Source organism: Panthera tigris, chromosome A2, assembly GCF_018350195.1.
Source record: "Panthera tigris isolate Pti1 chromosome A2, P.tigris_Pti1_mat1.1, whole genome shotgun sequence".
Taxonomy (NCBI): Eukaryota; Metazoa; Chordata; class Mammalia; order Carnivora; family Felidae; genus Panthera; species Panthera tigris.
This window is the reverse complement of record NC_056661.1, coordinates 23,583,792-23,601,704: the sequence shown is the minus strand read 5'-3', so window position 1 is coordinate 23,601,704 and position 17,913 is coordinate 23,583,792.

The window sequence follows — 17,913 nt, the reverse complement described above, 5'->3', positions numbered from 1 at the left end:
CCTCAGTTTCCCCTCCAACTCCTGTGCTGGCTGTAACTCCCTGGCCCATCTTAGCAATGGTGCCCCCTGCTGCCCAGTGTAAGCAGGACGTCCAGCCCTTCCCTTGCCCTTGCCCTTTCCCTTTCCCTTTCCCTACATCCGGTCCATCGCTAAGGTTTGTGGGCTCCACCTCCAACATGTACTTTGACTCTCTCCAGAACCGGCATTTCTACTCCACCACTCTGGTCTGAGCCACTTGCATTCCTTTCCTGGGCACCTGGGGGAGTCAGGCCCCCTCTGCTTCTAGCCCTGTTTCTGTGTGATCGGAGTGATTACACCCCACCCTCCCCTCTTCCCACTAGCCTCCCCGCTGCCCGTTCCCACGTGCCTCGGCACACATCCTTTCCTGACTCTTCGTGCCTCAGGGTCTTTGTACTTGCTATTCCTATTGCCTGAGGTGCCGTTCCCCATGGCGCTTCACAAGCTGAGACCTCAGGGTCTCAGTTCAAGTCACATCTCTCCAGCGGTGCCTTCCCTGACCCCTGCTGTCAAGACCTCCCACAGAGTCTTCCTTAGTCTGTAATCCTCTTATTTTCCTGTCTAGTCTGCCTTCCACAAGAGCAAACCTTTTCAGTAACGGGTCAGAAAATATTTGAAGCTCTGTGGCCATATGGGGTCTGTCACACTGATTCATCTCTGCCATTTTAAGTGTGAAAGAGCCTAATTAGGCAATATGTAAGGAAATGGATGTGGCTGTATTCCAATACTTTATTTGTAGACACTGTTAATTTGAAATATGTATCATTTTCATGTGTCAGGAAATATTCTCCTTTTGATTAAAAAAAAAAACACCTTTAAAAACATAAAAACCATTCTTGGCTGTTGGGCCTTACGGGTCTATGTCGTGGGACAGACTCGGCCTGCAGACTGTAGTTTGCCAGTTCCTGTTCTAGAATGTAAGCCCCATGAGGCCAGCGGGCTGTCTGCCTTGTCCTTCACAGTATTCCAACTTCCTAACATTTCTTGGGACATAGAACATGCTCACTAAATAGCTGAAGGGTGAAAGAAGGCTGAGGAGGCTGTATCTGGAGCTGATCAGACGTATCTCAAACGTGGAACCATCATGTTTTTGAAAACAAGGAAGAAAGGAACAAGGAAGAAAAGAAGAACAACCACAGAGATAGGCATCTGAAGACCTGTCAACAGCAATTTCTGGACATCAAGTCATCCTCCTATCTCTAGCCAAGACAACATTCGACCACCCACGATCTGTATTTTCTAGGCTCAAAGATTCTTCCAAGGCAAGCAAGAATCCTCCAAATTGGCAATTCAGCCCGGCTGTCAGAACTCTAACCCATGGAGAGGTCATGGACATTTTGTCCTGGTACCAGGAGTTAACATCTGAATAAATTAATATTTACCTGCGTTTCTGAGGAAAGTTATTCTTGATCTTTAAACATGAGAATCAGTCTTCAATCCCATCTGGAGTCTGTAGCATGTGTGTATCTCTTTTAGTCTTCACCTTGACCACTGGCTCAGAATAAACACTTCTCTGATTTTTTTCTAATAGCATTTGTCCCCCCTGCTAGAGCTTTGAGACAAAATACTTTTCTTAATAATACTCTCAGAGGGAAAATATTTGGCTCTCTCCTCCATAATTTTTGATGGAACCTGTTTATTGCCTTGTGGTCATTCCATTGGCGGTCATTTGATGCTTTGGACGGCTGAATGAGGCCCCATTTGGGCTGTGCCTCTGGACACCATTTGGAAACATTTGGAAAGTTTAAAGAAAGCTCTGGCAACTGGTTGAATTTGGGGGAAAATATAACTAGATTCTACCTCTTAACCTCCTATCAAAGTCCTGGATGAGTTAAAGATTTGAACAAGGGGAAAAGATGGATGAACATTTAAAACACATAATTTGGGAATGTGAATGTCTCTAAACATGTTACTGAAGGCAGAAACATAAATATAAAGACAATTACATAAGAGTTAAAAAATCATCAGCACAGCCCTCCCCCTAAAAAACATCTGTTAGAATCATGAGAAACTACAACCTTATACGGTTAATTTCCTGACAAAGGGTTAATTTATTTAAAACTTTTTTATTTACTTCTTTTTTTTTCGTGAGAACATTTAAATTCTTTTTTCATAGCATATGTGAATTATAAAATAGAGTCTTACCAACTGTAGTCATCATGTTATACATTAGATCCTCAGGTCTTATTTACCTCATAACCAAAAGTTTGTATCCTTTTACCAGCTTCTCATTTCTCCCACCAGCCAGCCCCTGGTGCCCACTTTTCTACTCTGTTTCTGACTTGGACCTTTTTTTAAATTAACATAGAAGTGAAGTTTCACATGTATTTGTCCATCTCTGTCTGGCTTATTTCACTTAGCATAATGTCCTCCATGTCCATCCATGCTGTCACAAATGACAGGCTTTCCTTATTTTTTTTAAGGCTGAATACTATTCCATTGTATATATGTACCACATTTTCTTGATCCGTTCATCCATTGGTGAACACTTACTTTATTTCCATGCACTAACTATTATGAATAATGCTTCAGTGAACATGAGAGTACAGATGTCTTCAAGATAACGATTTTGTTTGCTTTGGATATATACCCAGAAGTGGGATTGCTGGGTCATATTGTAGTTCTAAACCTCCATACTGTTTTCCACAGTGGCTGCACCGGTTTACATTCTCACCAACAGTATATAAGGGTTCCCTTTTCTCCACATCCTCACCAGTGTTTATCTCTTGTCTTTCTGATAATAGCCCATCTGACAGGGGTGAGGTGATAGCTCATTGCGGTTTTGATTTGCATTTCCTTGGTGATGAGTGATGTTAAGTAAGCTTTATTTCCTTAATGTGTAAAATGATCTAATCATTGACAGAAAAACAATTGAAAAATGGGTAGAGACTATGAAGAGTTGTATATATAAGGATGTTAATAGACAAATGAGTGAAGGACATAAGCGGATGACTCACAAAGTTCAACCAGCCAACACACATTTGGAAAAGAAATTCAATCTTTTTAGTAATAACTGCCCCCCGTCCCGCCGCTGACACAAAACCAACCCTGAGGTACCATGTTCTGCCTGTCAAATTGCAAAGAATAAAAAAGAATAAGGATAGGGGTGCCTGGTGGCTCAGTTGGTTAAACATCTGACTTTTTTTTTTTTTTTTTTTTTAGTGTCTGACTCTTGATCTCAGCTCAAGTCTTGATTTCAGGGTTGTGAGTTCAAGCTCCACACTGAGCTCTGCACTGGGCCTGGAGCCTACTTAAGGAAAAAAAAGCATAAGGGTCAGTGTGTGGTTGACTGTTGGTGAGGCAGCATAGTTATGTTTTCCAAAGTTCCAAACTCAACGGTTCTACTTTCAGCGATTGAGATTCACATGGTATTTCCTCAATTTCCAAGACCATTAGGACAGGGACTCTGTCTGACTTAGTCACCACTTGTATGCTCCTAGAAGGTGCTTGATAAGAACTGGTTGAATGAATGGCCGACTGAATAGACACCAAGGATGTTGGAGTGTTTTGAGTAGCAAAATGCTGGACACATTCACTGTGTTCATCAGTGCTCTGTTGCTTAAATATATCAACAGTCTAGGTTTCCAAGTGACCAGTAGTTTAACAAGTGACTGACCATTGGGTTGACTAAATTGTCATTAATTCAGTCAAAATACTGCCGCGGGGGAATGGTGTATTCTACTCCAGCAGATATTCATGCCAAGTATATTCTTGGGGCTTCTGTGTTGAGCTGGAACCTGGCATATGAAACACTTTCTATGCTAAAGTGTTCAGTATATTCATGATCACCCATTGCTGGATTATACCAAGTGTAAATGTGCCTTTCTGTCCCCCTCCTCTAGCGCCAGGATTTTGTAGAAAATACTGTCTTCCACTTTAGCAGGCACCAGATACACATGCAACTGAGCCTTCAGTCCTGGAGTTAACGCCAGTATCAAAAACCTTGGAGAATAACATTCCTGCTTGAGGAATCTAATTAAACTTCTGCTGTCAACATGAAGTGGCCCCCAATGGACAGATCAAACCTATTTTTAGGTTGCAAGTGTTGTAAGAAGAAATATTTAATTAGAATGGGGGATGTTTAAAATAGCTTTCTCTCTTAACATGGGTGCCTGCTGGCTTGTTTTCCCTGATGTCATTAATCACCAACGGCCGGACGTCAAATTCACAGTCGGCTGTAGCTCCTGTCGAAATCTGCCTTCTTCGGGTAATTTGTCGCATAACTCAAAATGCCAGGTCTCTCCAGATCCTGGCACTTTCCTGCGAGCCAACGGCACTGCGAGCTTTAGACAATTCAATTTAGAGCATTTCTTCAGAACGAGGGCCCAGGCAGGGTATTTCTCCCACTGAGGTCTGTGGTTCCTGGTGTCTGTGGAAAGACTGAGGAGATAGACAATATTCTGTGGTCATGGGACCCAAAGGGCTTGATGTTGCCTCAGGACCTACATGAGGACCTGGGTGCAGAGCAAGTGATGGGAGGGAGATAAAATCTGCAGCTCCATTAGGTTTCACACCTAATTTTTGATATTCTTTCATGATTTTTTTCTGGATCAACAAGTGAAAATCTTTGGGAATTGGAGAAGGAGATTTACTTTACCTCATAGTTGTGCCATAAGAAGTCCTATAGATTAGACTTTATGTAAAAGAAAGATCACACAAGTAATTAATGGGAAGCACTGTTCTAAGTGCTTTCTGTGTGTTTAACTCATGCAATCACCACAATAGCCCTTTGCTGTGTGTGATGATTATTCCCATTTTAAAGATGAGGAAACTGAGGCACAGATAGGATGAATACCTTCTCAGAACCACTCACCTGTGAGTGGTAGAGACAGGATTAAAATAGTCTGGCCATAGGTTTGGGTGCTTGGCCACATCTTCCATTTTATTACTTTATGATTAATAAGGAACTTTTCCCTCATTCCTGCTGGATTTTAAGTAGTGCATGCCTCCTAGAACTTCACTTCCCAGCTTCCTGCAAATGATTACCCTTCTCCCAAATTCAAAAACTGTTATAAAGTCACTGTTTGCGAGAGGAAAAAGCACTTTAATACTGCTCTTGTGGGAGGCAACCATTAAATCTGTATGATGCTTCAGTCTGACGTTTCTGCTTCTAGAATTGTACTCTAAGGAAATGATCCAAGATATATGTACAAAAACCTATTTACAGAGACCTTTGTCAATCATGTTTCTAGTATCATCAGAACTTAGAACACTTTCTAGCACACGGTGGACATTGGGCAAAGAATTATTAGTGAGCAGACTACAAATTACAAACAAAAACAAGGATACGCACAAAACCTCAGTGTCCACCCAGAGGATGAAATAATAATTTTATTCCTTTTATTCCTTGATGGTTTGCTACATAGATGTTAGAAATCATGTTTATAGAAGAAATTTCATCAATAGTAGCTTTAAAATAATCTATTAAGGGGGTAAACCAAGCACCAAAACATTAAGGACATTATTTTCTTCATTCCCCTAATTAGCAAAATGGTGGGTTTGAAGTTTTAAGCTGATTGAATTCACTTAAAGCCTCACCAGTAGTTGTCTGTACATAGTTAGCAAGTTGTGGTTGATTTTCTTCAGTCCTTTGGATTTAGGGTGTTTTTCACCTTTCTTATAATAAATGTATGTTCTTTTGTGATTAGAAGAAAGAAATGTTTAAAATTGTACCTTCCATGGCAGCACAAAAAGAAGGAGCAAGATTTATACAAAAGGAAGGAGCAAAGGTAGCTTAGAAGAAAATGTTGGTCAGAAAAACACCAAAATTTAACAGTGGCTGTATTTGCCTAGTAGGCTTGAAATTAACATTACTTCTCTTAGTATATGTAATTTGCCAATTTTTTTTAAATAATGAAAATATATTATTTCAACAAATATGTATCTCTTTAATGGGAATTGTGGAGTCTAAGTGGGTTAGTTTAAAATTGGCCACAGCATCTGACACCAGTCAAAGGGTTTCTCTCTGGTCCCCATGGGTGCCACCTGTCCCTTCTGTCACCCTTGTCCTTATGATCCTGGCCATCTTGCTGGTTGGGGACTACCCCTGTGCCTGGCACCTAACCGGTTTTCATATGTTTAATGACTGAATTGAATAGCTGTGGAGTCAAGTTTTAATTTAATATTTAAAAATCTGTCTGCTTTGTAAGGCTCAGTGTTCTCCTAGCATCACTCACCTCTCCTGGTCCCTTGTCTCTGGATCGGATACCTGCTTCCTGATGGACCTCAGGTTGTGGTGCGTTGTGTCCTCTTGTTGCTCTGAATGTGTGGGGAATGTCAGCAATCCCTGATGAAGGAGAAGCCTTTGAACCACCTGACGGGGGGGGGGGGAAGCACTTGCCCGACAGACACAACCTTTAGGCTCAGACCCCTACCTCTGATGGTATCAAGCCATCTATGCTGGGTATGTTTGGTGGTGGGCTTGGGGTGACAGGTGAGGCTTGAGAATAGTCACAAAGCTCCAAATGGCCACTGGGGGTCAGTCTGATGCATGGGAGGTACAATGGCCCCAGCCCCCTTCCTCTCCTAGTATCTTCCCAGCTCACAAACTCGTAACTGAGATTCTGCTACAAGAGAGAGGCTTTTAATTGAAGATTTCTGGCAGAGCTAATATTTAGATACTGTCAAACATTTATACCTCAGTGTGACTCAAGTTCTCTGAAAGTACATTTGGGTTGAGGAAGGCCTGCCTGCCTATTCTTGGCCAGGCTTTGCGTTAGGAGCTTTATATAGAGGGTGACCAAAGAATTTACTATCCAAACTGGGATGCTTTTGAAAGTGAAAGATGGTACTAACTGGTGGGGGTGCCAGGGCAACCTGGGGGTATCTTGCATCAACAGGGTAGCATGGTCTCCTTGTGTATGGATAGATCTTGTTTGTGTTTGTAGAATGATAAGCTAAGGGGCGCCTGGGTGACTCAGTCAGTTGAGTGTCTGACTTTGGCTCAGGTCTTAGTCTCGCTGTTCCTGAGTTTGAGCCCCGCATCAGGCTCTGAGCTAAGAGCTCAGAGCCTGGAGCTTCCTTCAAATTCTGTGTCTCCCTCTCTCTCTGCCCCTCCCCTGCTTACATGCTCTCTCAAAAATAAATAAACATTAAAAAAGAAAACAATGAAAAGCTAAGTATCCTCCCCGTTTTATAGATGAGGAAGCTTAGGCTCAGAAGAGTTAAGAAACATGCCCAAAGTCCCTGTTTTGGAAGTCTGTGCTCTGATATCCCCTCAAGACATAAAGTCAATGGGCTCCTTGGCAAAGAAAAGAGGTGTTACTGAGGGGAGAGTGGGAGAGGCCTTGAGGGGGAAGAATGAGGAACAGCCAATGGTCCTTTGTTACCTTAATGATTTTGCCAGGACCGGTTCTGGCTACAGCCTGGAAGGTGCCTCGGGTAAGGCTCTGGCTGAAGAATTCCACTGACCCACTGCTTCTCTGCCTCAAGTGTGCTTCCCCCACCCCAATTGAGGCTACATCTTTGGGTATGGTGGGTTCCACCCTGTGCCGTGTGTGTGTGTGTGTGTGTGTGTGTGTGTGTGTGTGACCTGCTGGGAGGCTGGAGTTCTGGTTTGGTTTGCACTATTTTACCTCCATGAGGCTGCCTTTCTGTCTCACAGGTCAAGGTTACAAATGGGAGAGTCTCTCACACAGCTTGCATGGTGCTTAAGGGTTTCTCTCCTATTGTCAGGTTTTGAAAATGTCTCTGAACTTTGCTGCAGGAACAAGGGAAAGAGAGGGACTTGTTTCATGTCCAGAAAGGCTTTCATCACAGACAGCAAGGAGGGTTTGGGGCACCCATGCTTCATTTCAGAGTCTGGGACTCCAGAGGAGGAATGAGGGTCCTCGGCATATATCTCACAAATTGGGATAGACAGCTATCTCCCTGAAGGGAGTACATACTTCCTTCTGTGATGGGTAAGGAGCCACCCCCAGACATTCTCATACTGGAACTCCATCCCACGTCAGTCCTACCAACTCAGCCATTTGCATCCTGTGGAATTCATTTCCCAAGTAGCAAAACTGGTTCTTTTCAACTTCCATTTGTTCATGTCTGTTCTCTTATCCTTTGTCTTCATGCGTTGGCCTCCTCCCTATAGTCATCAGAGCTGAGTCTGAACTTTTACCTGGAAAGTTGGGGATGTCCTGAGGAGACATGAGCCCAAGAAGAGACGACCATGCCATTCATCACCCTTGATGAGCTCCTGACTGGACTAAACCGTATGGTAGCTCCTGGTGTGTACCCTTTGAGGAAGTCCAAAGCTCTCACAGACATCTCTGTTCTTCCTCAGGGCTACCCTTCTCGTGACCATCTATCGGCCCAAGCTCCTCCTCCTTTTCAATTTAGTTTTTAAAAGATCTTGCTTGCCGTCCTGAATTTTCTCATCACCCCATGCTGTTCCAGGTCAAACCAAATGTGTAGTTCACCCAGGTCCTTGATTTCTACCAAAAAAAAACTGAACCCAGTTCTAGGTTCTGGGAACATAGCAGTGAATACATCTATTTAAATCTCTCCAAATTCCTACATACAGAAAGGACGGCTGGGGAGCAAAGCCATAAACAAATGGTCAACATTTACCATTTGGTAAATGGCTTCTTTGGTCAACAAAGAAGCATCCCAACCCCCACCCCCAATCCAAGGTACTCCTACAGACTCCTGAATGGAAATCCATCAAGGGCTGCAAGGTCCGCATGGTATCAGCCTCTGTGTAGCAGCAAGCAGAGAACAGCAACGTGGTATCTGATAGGCTTGATAACAGGAGAACCTGAAAATATCCAACAGGTGTGCACTGGGCAATGTGCTTGGCCAATTCAGGAACAGTGTTTGAAACCGGGGCACGGTTTTCTCTCACTAACTGCAGGTGAGCGTGAGGGCCCTCGGTAAGGTTGGAGGGGGCAGGAGCAGCCTAGCCCCCTGTGAACTCCAGAAACCGATCTGTTCAGAAACTTCAATGGCCTCCTGTTGTATAGAGTGTTAATTCTAGACCTTTTTTTAAGCTTGACATTCAAAACCTTTCCTCGTGTCACCCTGGCATACCTTTCTGGTATAATTTCCAACCACATCTTTTGATTCGCCCTATAGGCCAATCACCCTGTTCTCAATGGTTCCATCTGCCTTCCCTGACTTCTTACTTCTCACATTTCACCCAGCCATTCTGGGATGGTTTGGGTGAATTCTCATAACCTCGTGAAATGTGCAGGCTGAAGACACAGTTGATGGCGTCCAGTTAACTTTGGCACAAAAGTTTTAGAAATACAAATTCCTTTCGGAAGAGAAACCCGCAGCTGCCAGATAAAGTTCCCTTCATTCCCCAGAGAACAGGAGGACTTCTACACTGTAGCTCTTGCTCTTCTGACTTTCTACTAATCTAAACTGATTAGTAGTCTTTATTTAAAAAATTCATGCTATCTTTGGAAAAAAGCTAAAAGGTATTTGCTTGATTTTTGAAATGATGATAGAGCATTTCCTTTTTTCCAGGGAATGCCAACCAGGTTCAAGGTTCACACAAAGATGTTATGGAGACATCTTGGTAATGCCATGGGTCTGTGCTCACCAGCACTGAAGATTCCTCAGGAAGATATATGCCTGTATAGGAAGCTCTAGATAATCAATACAATGTCAAGGGTCCTCCTGGTGACTCTGGCTGTGCCCTGTCCTGTGCCCCCATGGAATATGAACAAACTGCCTTCTTTCAGAGAGAGCATAGATGCAACATTTTTCTTGTCTTCCTCTGAATGTATGTTGACTTCATGGTGGGAGGAAGATTTTGATAAGCATAATCCGCCTACCTCCTCAGTCAGAGAAGCAGATGTACCATATGATTTTGAGTGTGGCACCCAGGATTTGGGTCTAGTTCAAGCACACAGCTCATAAAAGCCCAGACAATAAAAAGTGAAGATGTAAAAGATAAAAGGGTTGCTCTCAGATGCCATAACATATTGTTTAAAGCCATTCTTAGCCATAGTGTTCTAACCTTTACATTTCCATTTTTACACATGGAAAAAAGGACTGTTCAGTATACCAACCAAGCCTCAGGAAATGAACATCTTCTGGCCATTAAAACCAGGTTCTACTAGTCTAGCAACAGCATCTGAATCACTCTCGTTGCGGTATCAGACTCGCCATTATATGCCAGAATGTGTTCATTCTCTTGTGCTCAGGACCCTGCTGATGCTTTAATTCCTGTAGGTAAATCTTGTGGCACAAAGCATTACTGCAGCTGAAATTTCTGTGAGAAGGCACCCAAGATTTCTGTAACTTTAGAGAAGTTTGCTGTAACCAATTTAAGAGAGCAGCCATTGTGGAGACCCCTTGAATAGAATTATGGTTATACTTGAACCTCTAAACGTTGAGCTTAAATTAATTGCAAATTAATAATAAAAAATATAATAGCTTTCAGGGGAGCCTGGGTGTTTGTGTGGATTAAGCATCTGACTCTTGACTTCTGCTCAGGGCATGATCTCACGATTGGTAGGATCGAGCCCTGTGTATGGCTGTGTGCTGATAGCATGGAGCCTCTTTGGGAGTCTCTCTCCCTTGCTCTCTGCCCCTCCCCCACTAATGCATGCCCTCTCCTTCTCTCTTTAAAAAAAATAACTCTCACACGTTGCATGTTTTATGAGGATTTAGTCCTGTGCTTTTAAAATCATAAAATCTTCCCAACATGTCCTGGGCAGGTACTGATGGGCAGCTTTATTCTACAGCGAGGAAGGTGAGACTGAGTGATGAAAAAGCTTGCCCGAGGTCAGACAGTGCTAGAATTTTATTCCAAATCTGTCTGGCTTAAAAACCCAATTTCTTAATCACTTTTTCTTTGTTTTGAAATCACTCTTGGCACATTGTATTTTGCCCACCTAAAATCTTTCTAGGATGGGAAATAAACTTCCTGAAAACCATACATTGTGTTTAAAATATAAAACAGTTCCCCCTTTGACGCTGAAGTTGGGGAGCCACGTTGCTCCCTATGTGAAGGCAGTATAATCTCAGCACGTAGTGTGATGTGTACCAGGGTTTTAGTTTTCTCGTTGGCAAAATGAAGGGATGGAATGAAACACCTTCTGAGAGCACCTTTTCCTTCGGACATGGATTTGTTTGTCTATTCTACAAATGTTTATTTGAATTTCAACTAAGGAAAGTACTGGGTGATCTAATCATAATGATAGAATAATGAGGTGTGATCCCTGATTGTAAGGAGCTCACCATCTTATGGAAGAGAAAAACTCACAACAAATCATCAGAGTCCAGTGCAGTCTGTGGGGTAAAAGGTGTGTGTGTGTATGTGCGTGTGTGTGTGAATTCACGTGTGTGTATACACACACACTTACATATACAAGCATACCTACACACACACGCCTGTGGGAACAGAGCAGAGGCAGGAACTTAGAAGTTGGGTGGCTTCACAGGATAGTGACCATATGCTCCATGAGGAGGAGGGGCTGAGCCTGTTTTCAATTCCCATATGCATCCTGGGCCTGGCAGGCCAGTACATATTTGTTGAATGATAGCATGCATGAACATGAGACATAATCTGGGTGGTAAAGGATTAATGGGAGTGCACCAAGTGGAGAAGAGGGGTTAGGACATTTATTTCAGGCAGCAGGAACAGCATGTACAAAAGTAAGGAGTGCACACAATCTCATGGTGGGTTGAGGGAGGCATCGGAAGCTGGGCCCACGAGGAGGGTACCCATGGGCCATTAGCAGGAGGTAGATTTGGGCCAGGTTCATGGTGGGTCTAAAGGCATAGGGTTTGGGTGATATGTGGCTCTGCAGAGTTCTTTTAGTGGCTTTTGACTTGGGAAGAACTTTAGTGCTACTTATCTGGTAGAGCTCTGGATGTCTTCCTTCTTCATTGCTGTTAGACCCAAGATAGTTTAATATGATGACTAACAAATGAAAGGAAACTCCATCAGAGAAAGATATGAGTGGGTCTCCAATTTAAAGGGAAAAAAAGTTGCTGACCTAAATTAAAGGAGAAGTAAGAATTACTGGCATTAAACAGTAGGTAGTCAGATTGAACTTGAGTATGGGAACCTGTGTGCATGCTAGGTTCTTTTGCCTGTGCTGGTCTGTTCTACCAGGAGAACTGACATTACCCATCAATGTGAGGCAGCCTGGGAAATGTGATTTTTTTGGCTCCACCCATTAAGAGGTACGAGTTTGTTTCCCTAACTTCTTGAGTCTGGCTGGCCTCATGACTTACCGCAACAGAAGTGATGGAATACCACTTATAAGCCTAGGCCTCCAGGGCCCTGGCTTGCTTATAGTCACACTCTTGTAACACTACTGCCACCGTGTGAAGAAGCCCAGGCTAGCTTGATGGTTGTCATCTCAAAGTGAATCCCAGCCAAGCTCTAGACACATGACCAAGGCCATCCTAGACCAGCCAGTCCCCAGCTGACTCACAAGCTGGCTCACGAGCAAGCTTAGCTGAGTCCAGCCTAGTTCAGCAGAACTGTCCAGGCAACCAGAAGACTCATGAACAGGAATAGGTGGTAGCTGGTTTAGTTAAAAAAAAAAAAAAAAGATGGAAGGTAGGAAAGGAAGGAAGGAAGGAGAGTGGAAGGAAGCAAAGAAGGGCTAATGTGATAATGTAATTAATGTGATATTTCCTACCATCTAGCTCTTACTATGGGTCAGATCTTGGGCTGTCCACTTTACATTCCTTATTTCACTTAATTGGTTCTTGGTTGCATCAAGCTGAACTTTATCATAAATGCATCAAATCTCTCTTCAAAGTAAAGTTTGATTCCAAAGACTTCCAACTTGATTTGCCACATTGCATGCCAGAAGGATTTTAGGCAAAGATTTAGAATCATACAAATCTGGGTTTGAAGTCTAAATTCACCTGTTACTATCTGAATGACTTTGGGTAATGTATTTAGTACAACCTCCAGTGCCAATTTCTGCATCTGAAAAGTGGGATTGAATAATATCCACACTTTGGAATACTATTCATCCGTAAAAAGGAGAGTCTGCCATTTGTTATATCATGGATGGACCTTGAGGGTATTCTGCTAAGTGAAATAAGTCAGAGAAAGACAAATACTGTATGATCTCACTTATATGTGGAATCTAAAAACAAACTCCTAGAAAAAGAGATCAGATTTGTGGTTATTAGAGGCCAAAGGTTGGGGAAGGGGAATTGGAGGCAAGTGGTCAAAAGGCACAAACTTTCAGTTCTGAGATAACTGGAATGTATACAACTGGGGATGTGATGTACAATGTGATGATTACAGCTACTGCTGCATACATACTGGTGTATGTATATTTTTAACTTTATTTTGAGAGAGGTAGAGAGAGAGAGAGAGAAAGAGAGAGAATGAGCTTGGGAGGGGCAGAGAGAGAGAGAAGGAGAGGAAAAATCCCAAGCAGGATCTGTGCTAAGAGCACAGAGCCTGATGTAGAGCTTGAACTCACAAACCATGAGATCATGACCTGAGCTGAAACCAAGAGTTGGACGTTTAACTGACTGAGCCACTTAGATGCCCCTGCTGTATGGTATATTTAAAAGATGGATGCCTTGGGTGGCTTAGTCGGTTAAACGTCTGACTCTTGGTTTTGGCTCAGGTCATGATCTCACAGTTTGTGAGTTTGAGCCCCGCATCGAGTTCTGTGCTGGGTCTGGAGCCTGCTTGGGATTCTCTCTCTCCTTCTCTGTGCCCCTCCCCAACTTGTGCTTGCTCTCTCTCAAAATAAATAAATAAACTTAAAAATAAAAATTGATAAGAGGCTAGATCCTGAAAGTTCTCATCACAAAGAAAAAAGCGTCTGTAAGAGATGATAAATATTAATTTGTCATGGTAATCATTTTTCTCTATATGTAAGTCAAGTCATTATGCCTTACACCTTAAACTTATTCGGTTCTGTAGGTCAATTATTGCTCAATAAAACTGAAAGGAAAATTAATATCTACACCCCTTATTGTAGTAAGGATTAAATGAGCTGAATTAATCCATGTGCCTATTTGTACCTGTTACCAGTGTGCGACAGTAACAGCTGTCATTATCACTGCTGTCTGTAAATTTAAACAAGAGGGGGACCTGGGTGAACCAGTTGGTTAAGTGCCGGCTTTAGCTCAAGTTGTGATCTCTCAGTTCATGAGTTCAAGCCCCACATTGGGCTCTGTGCTGACAGCTCGGAGCCTGGAGCCTGAAGCCTGCTTGGGATTCTGTGTCTCCCTCTCTCTCTGCCCCTCCCCTGCTTGTGTGTGTGCGCGCTCTCTCGCTCTCTCTCTCTCTCTCTCTCAAAAATAAAAGAAACAGTAAAAAAAAAATTAAGCAAGTTATCATCTGAGGGAAAGAATTTTTCATCAGAGGTTCCCAACCTGTTTCCAGTCTGCACCCCAATGACCTTGAGCATGGCATCCCCATTCCATGGGCATCCCAATGGTCATGTTTCATTTCTTATACTTCATTTTCTCAGAGTGTGAAGGTGTCCTTATCGGCACAGCCTTCAAGCCACTCTCAATTACAAATAAAAACGAGATGATTGCACATGGGAGTGGTTTATTACCTACTAATTGCTGGTGGCAACGTGACACCTGTCAGGACCCCTCACAACTCTGTAGGTTGAATCAGGGTGCTGAGAGAGCCACTTCTCCCTCTCTGCTCTCTGGACTGTGAGTTTCACTTGGGCAAAGGCTATGCTGGATTCTCCTGTGTTCTTGGCACATAGTTCATTGGTGCATAAACAGTAATTGATAAATATTTGCTGAATGAACAGCTCTACTCCCCCACCCGAAGGGAGTGAGAGAGTGAAGGCTTCCTCTCCCCCAGTAAATCAGGGAGACCTCTGGAGTTGGAAGGGTGGGATGGGATGGAATGTCACGGTTTGAAGGATGAACAGCAGCTTCTTGTCAGCAGCTCGACTATCCTGCTGGCTTTATCAGCCCAGTAAGAAGGAAAGAAAGGGGCTTTGTTACCCAAGTGGATCATTACCAATGGCACAGTTCCCACGCTAAAGCTAGAAGGGGGTTAGTGTCTTTTCAAGTTTGTGAGTCTCAAAGTCTGCTTTACTTATTGAAAACTCTCCTGGTACAAAGAGGTGGGATGGCAAGCTCTCAATAAGGTAAATTGATAAACACATAGAATATTAGATGGTGATGAATATCAAGTGAAAAAGAAAGCAGGGAACAGGGGTTGGGAGAATGGGGGGGTGTAATTTTGCATAAGAAGGGGACAGTGAGATTCATTGGTCAGGGGACATTTGAGTAAAGACTGAAGGGGTGAGGGAGTGAGCCAGGGGTATCTACTGTAGAGTGTCCCAGGCAGAGGGACCAGAAAGTGCCAAGGCCCTGAGGTGGGAGCATGTTGAGCATGGATGAAGATCATCAACGAGACTCCTGTGGCTAGGTCAGAGTGACCAGGGCAAGACCGGTAGGCGATGATGTCAGGGAGGCAATGGGCTGTCAGGTCAAGGGCAAGGATACTAGCTTTTGCTCTACATGAGATGGGACGGTTCTGAGCAAAGGAGTGCTACAGTCTGACTTGGGGCTTGACAGAATCACTCTGGCTGTTCTGTTGCCTACAAACTGAAGGAGCACGGAGGTGAAAGTGGAGAGACCAGTTAGGAGACCACCAGGTGAGGCATGGGGGTGACTTGGAGGACGGTGAGGAGTGATTGGATTCCAGGTATACTTTGAAAGTGGAGCTGATGGCTTTGCCGATAGCTCAGATGTGGGCAGGAGAGGGAACCCTCACAGAATGGAGTTGCCTCTTTTCAAGGTCAGCTTGTTACATGTAGGGGAGAGTGGTGGTCATGATATTGGAGGTATAGATAGATGTCTAAACCTACTTTAATAAATCCTACAATCAATGAACTTGAGTCCGTTTTCTTCTTTTGAAACCATTTTTGAGTTTAGTACCATTTGTAATGTTCATTGAGTGTGCAGGCTTCTATCAGCAAGTCACAGATGGTCATCTGGGAAGGAACTCTGAGATCAAATAAGCCAGCATGTCCCACAGTGTGGGGGAGGGGCTCTGGTGCTTAGCCAGAGAGTTTCAGATGACACATAGTAATGGGTGTTACCATATCACGTTTTGAAAAAGCAATTTCCTTTTCAATCCTGTTTCATTATATATCAAGAAGCAATGTCCATTTGGTGGTAAATCTTCAGTGCTTCTTGAACACTTCCTTATTTACATGTTTAACCAAGAGATCAGGCCTTGGGCTCAGCAAGCAACAGGATCTGCCTAGAATTTAATAACATAGTTTTGAATTCACTAAATATATTTATTTTTTCCAAAAGCATATTTATTTGTGGACTCGTATTTCTTTTTTGGACTCATGTTAGTGTCTTACATCAAATGACTCTAACATTTGGTTCAAATAATTCCTAAAAACATTAGTATGATTGCAAATATTGTCTTATGTTCGATTAAAAAAATTACTTATCAGTGTATATATTCAGACAGTACAGGACACTGAAGAACCCAGCTTGATGATCTTTTGCAAGGTGAACACATGTATATGACCACCACTCAGATTAAGACATAAAGTAGTAGAAATATCTCAGCAGTCCTCTTTTCTGTGTCTCCCCCTGCCAAACTCCAACAAAGGAGACCACTATTTTGACTTCTAATACTCTAGATAAGCTTTTCCCATTTTGAAATTTATGTAATTTAAATTACTCAGTGTAATTTTTGTGTGTGTGTGTTTGGCTTCTTTGAGGCCATATTATATTTCAAAGTTTCATCTGTATTGTTTATGTAACACTAATTCCTTTTCATAGCTGTGTATTATTCCACTGTATTAATATATCACAATTTATCCATTTTATGCTGGATGTTTCAAGGTTTTGGTTGGTACTTATGAGTGGCTATGAACATTCCTGTGCACAGCTATGCATTTCTGTTAGGTACACAGTTTTCAGCCATTCTTGTAAGTGTGTAGTTATATCATACTGTGGTTTTGATTTGCAGATTTACATTTCTCTGATGATTAATGGGATGGAATATCCCTTTTCTGTTTATTGGTCATTTCTACACTGTTTAATCTGCCATAAACCCAATATATTGTGCTCTTATTTTTTGGTGATTGTATATTTCAATTCTTTAGTCGCATTTTTCATTTTGTAAAGATTCTAGTTCTTGTGAAATTCTTTGTCTTATCATCAACTTTCTTGAACTTACTAGTCATGGATATTTTGTGGTCTGCATTTGATAACTCTATGTGGCTCACATGTGAGTCTGGGTTTTTTTCCTTGGTTTTAGTTATTTGGTTATGTCTCTTAGCATGCCTGGTACTTTTTGGTCAGTGCTGCACATAGTACATGCATGACACATTGCAGAACCAATTTGAAGCTTTGGAGTATATTATCTTCCAGAGAATTACATTTCCTTTTGCTTCTGTCAGGTGTTTTGAGTACTAGAAGGTCATCTGATTTCATCTGGGTTTGAATTGGCTTGAAATGGGGTTTTAGTCTTTGTAAGGATTGAGCTGTTTCCACTTCACACTCATTTCTGATATATAGTGCTTACATGGCTCCAATTGGAAGTTTGAAATATTTACCAGGGCTCCTCTCTTTGGTGGACCACATACCTCAATTTTTGTTATCATGAGACTGTTGACTTTTGAACTTCTGGGTCCTATGAAATGTATAAATCTGCAAATGCCTGGAGGGCATCAGTGGATGGGCAGTGCTGGATATACTTCTCTCTGGGCTCGTGGCTCTTCAGGTCCTAGCTGCTTATAGCATCTCCACAATGTCTTCACACAGAAGTTCTTTGTTTTTATTTTTACATTTTATATATTTTATCCAGATTTTTAAGTTGTTCTTGGCAAAGGAGTTGGTCTGAAGCAAACTTGTCCGTCCTGAGTAAAGAGCAGGAGTCCATTGTACTTATTTTTGTCATTAACCTTCTATTTTAAGACCAGCAATTCTAGCTTTCCTCTTATATTAGTGGAATAA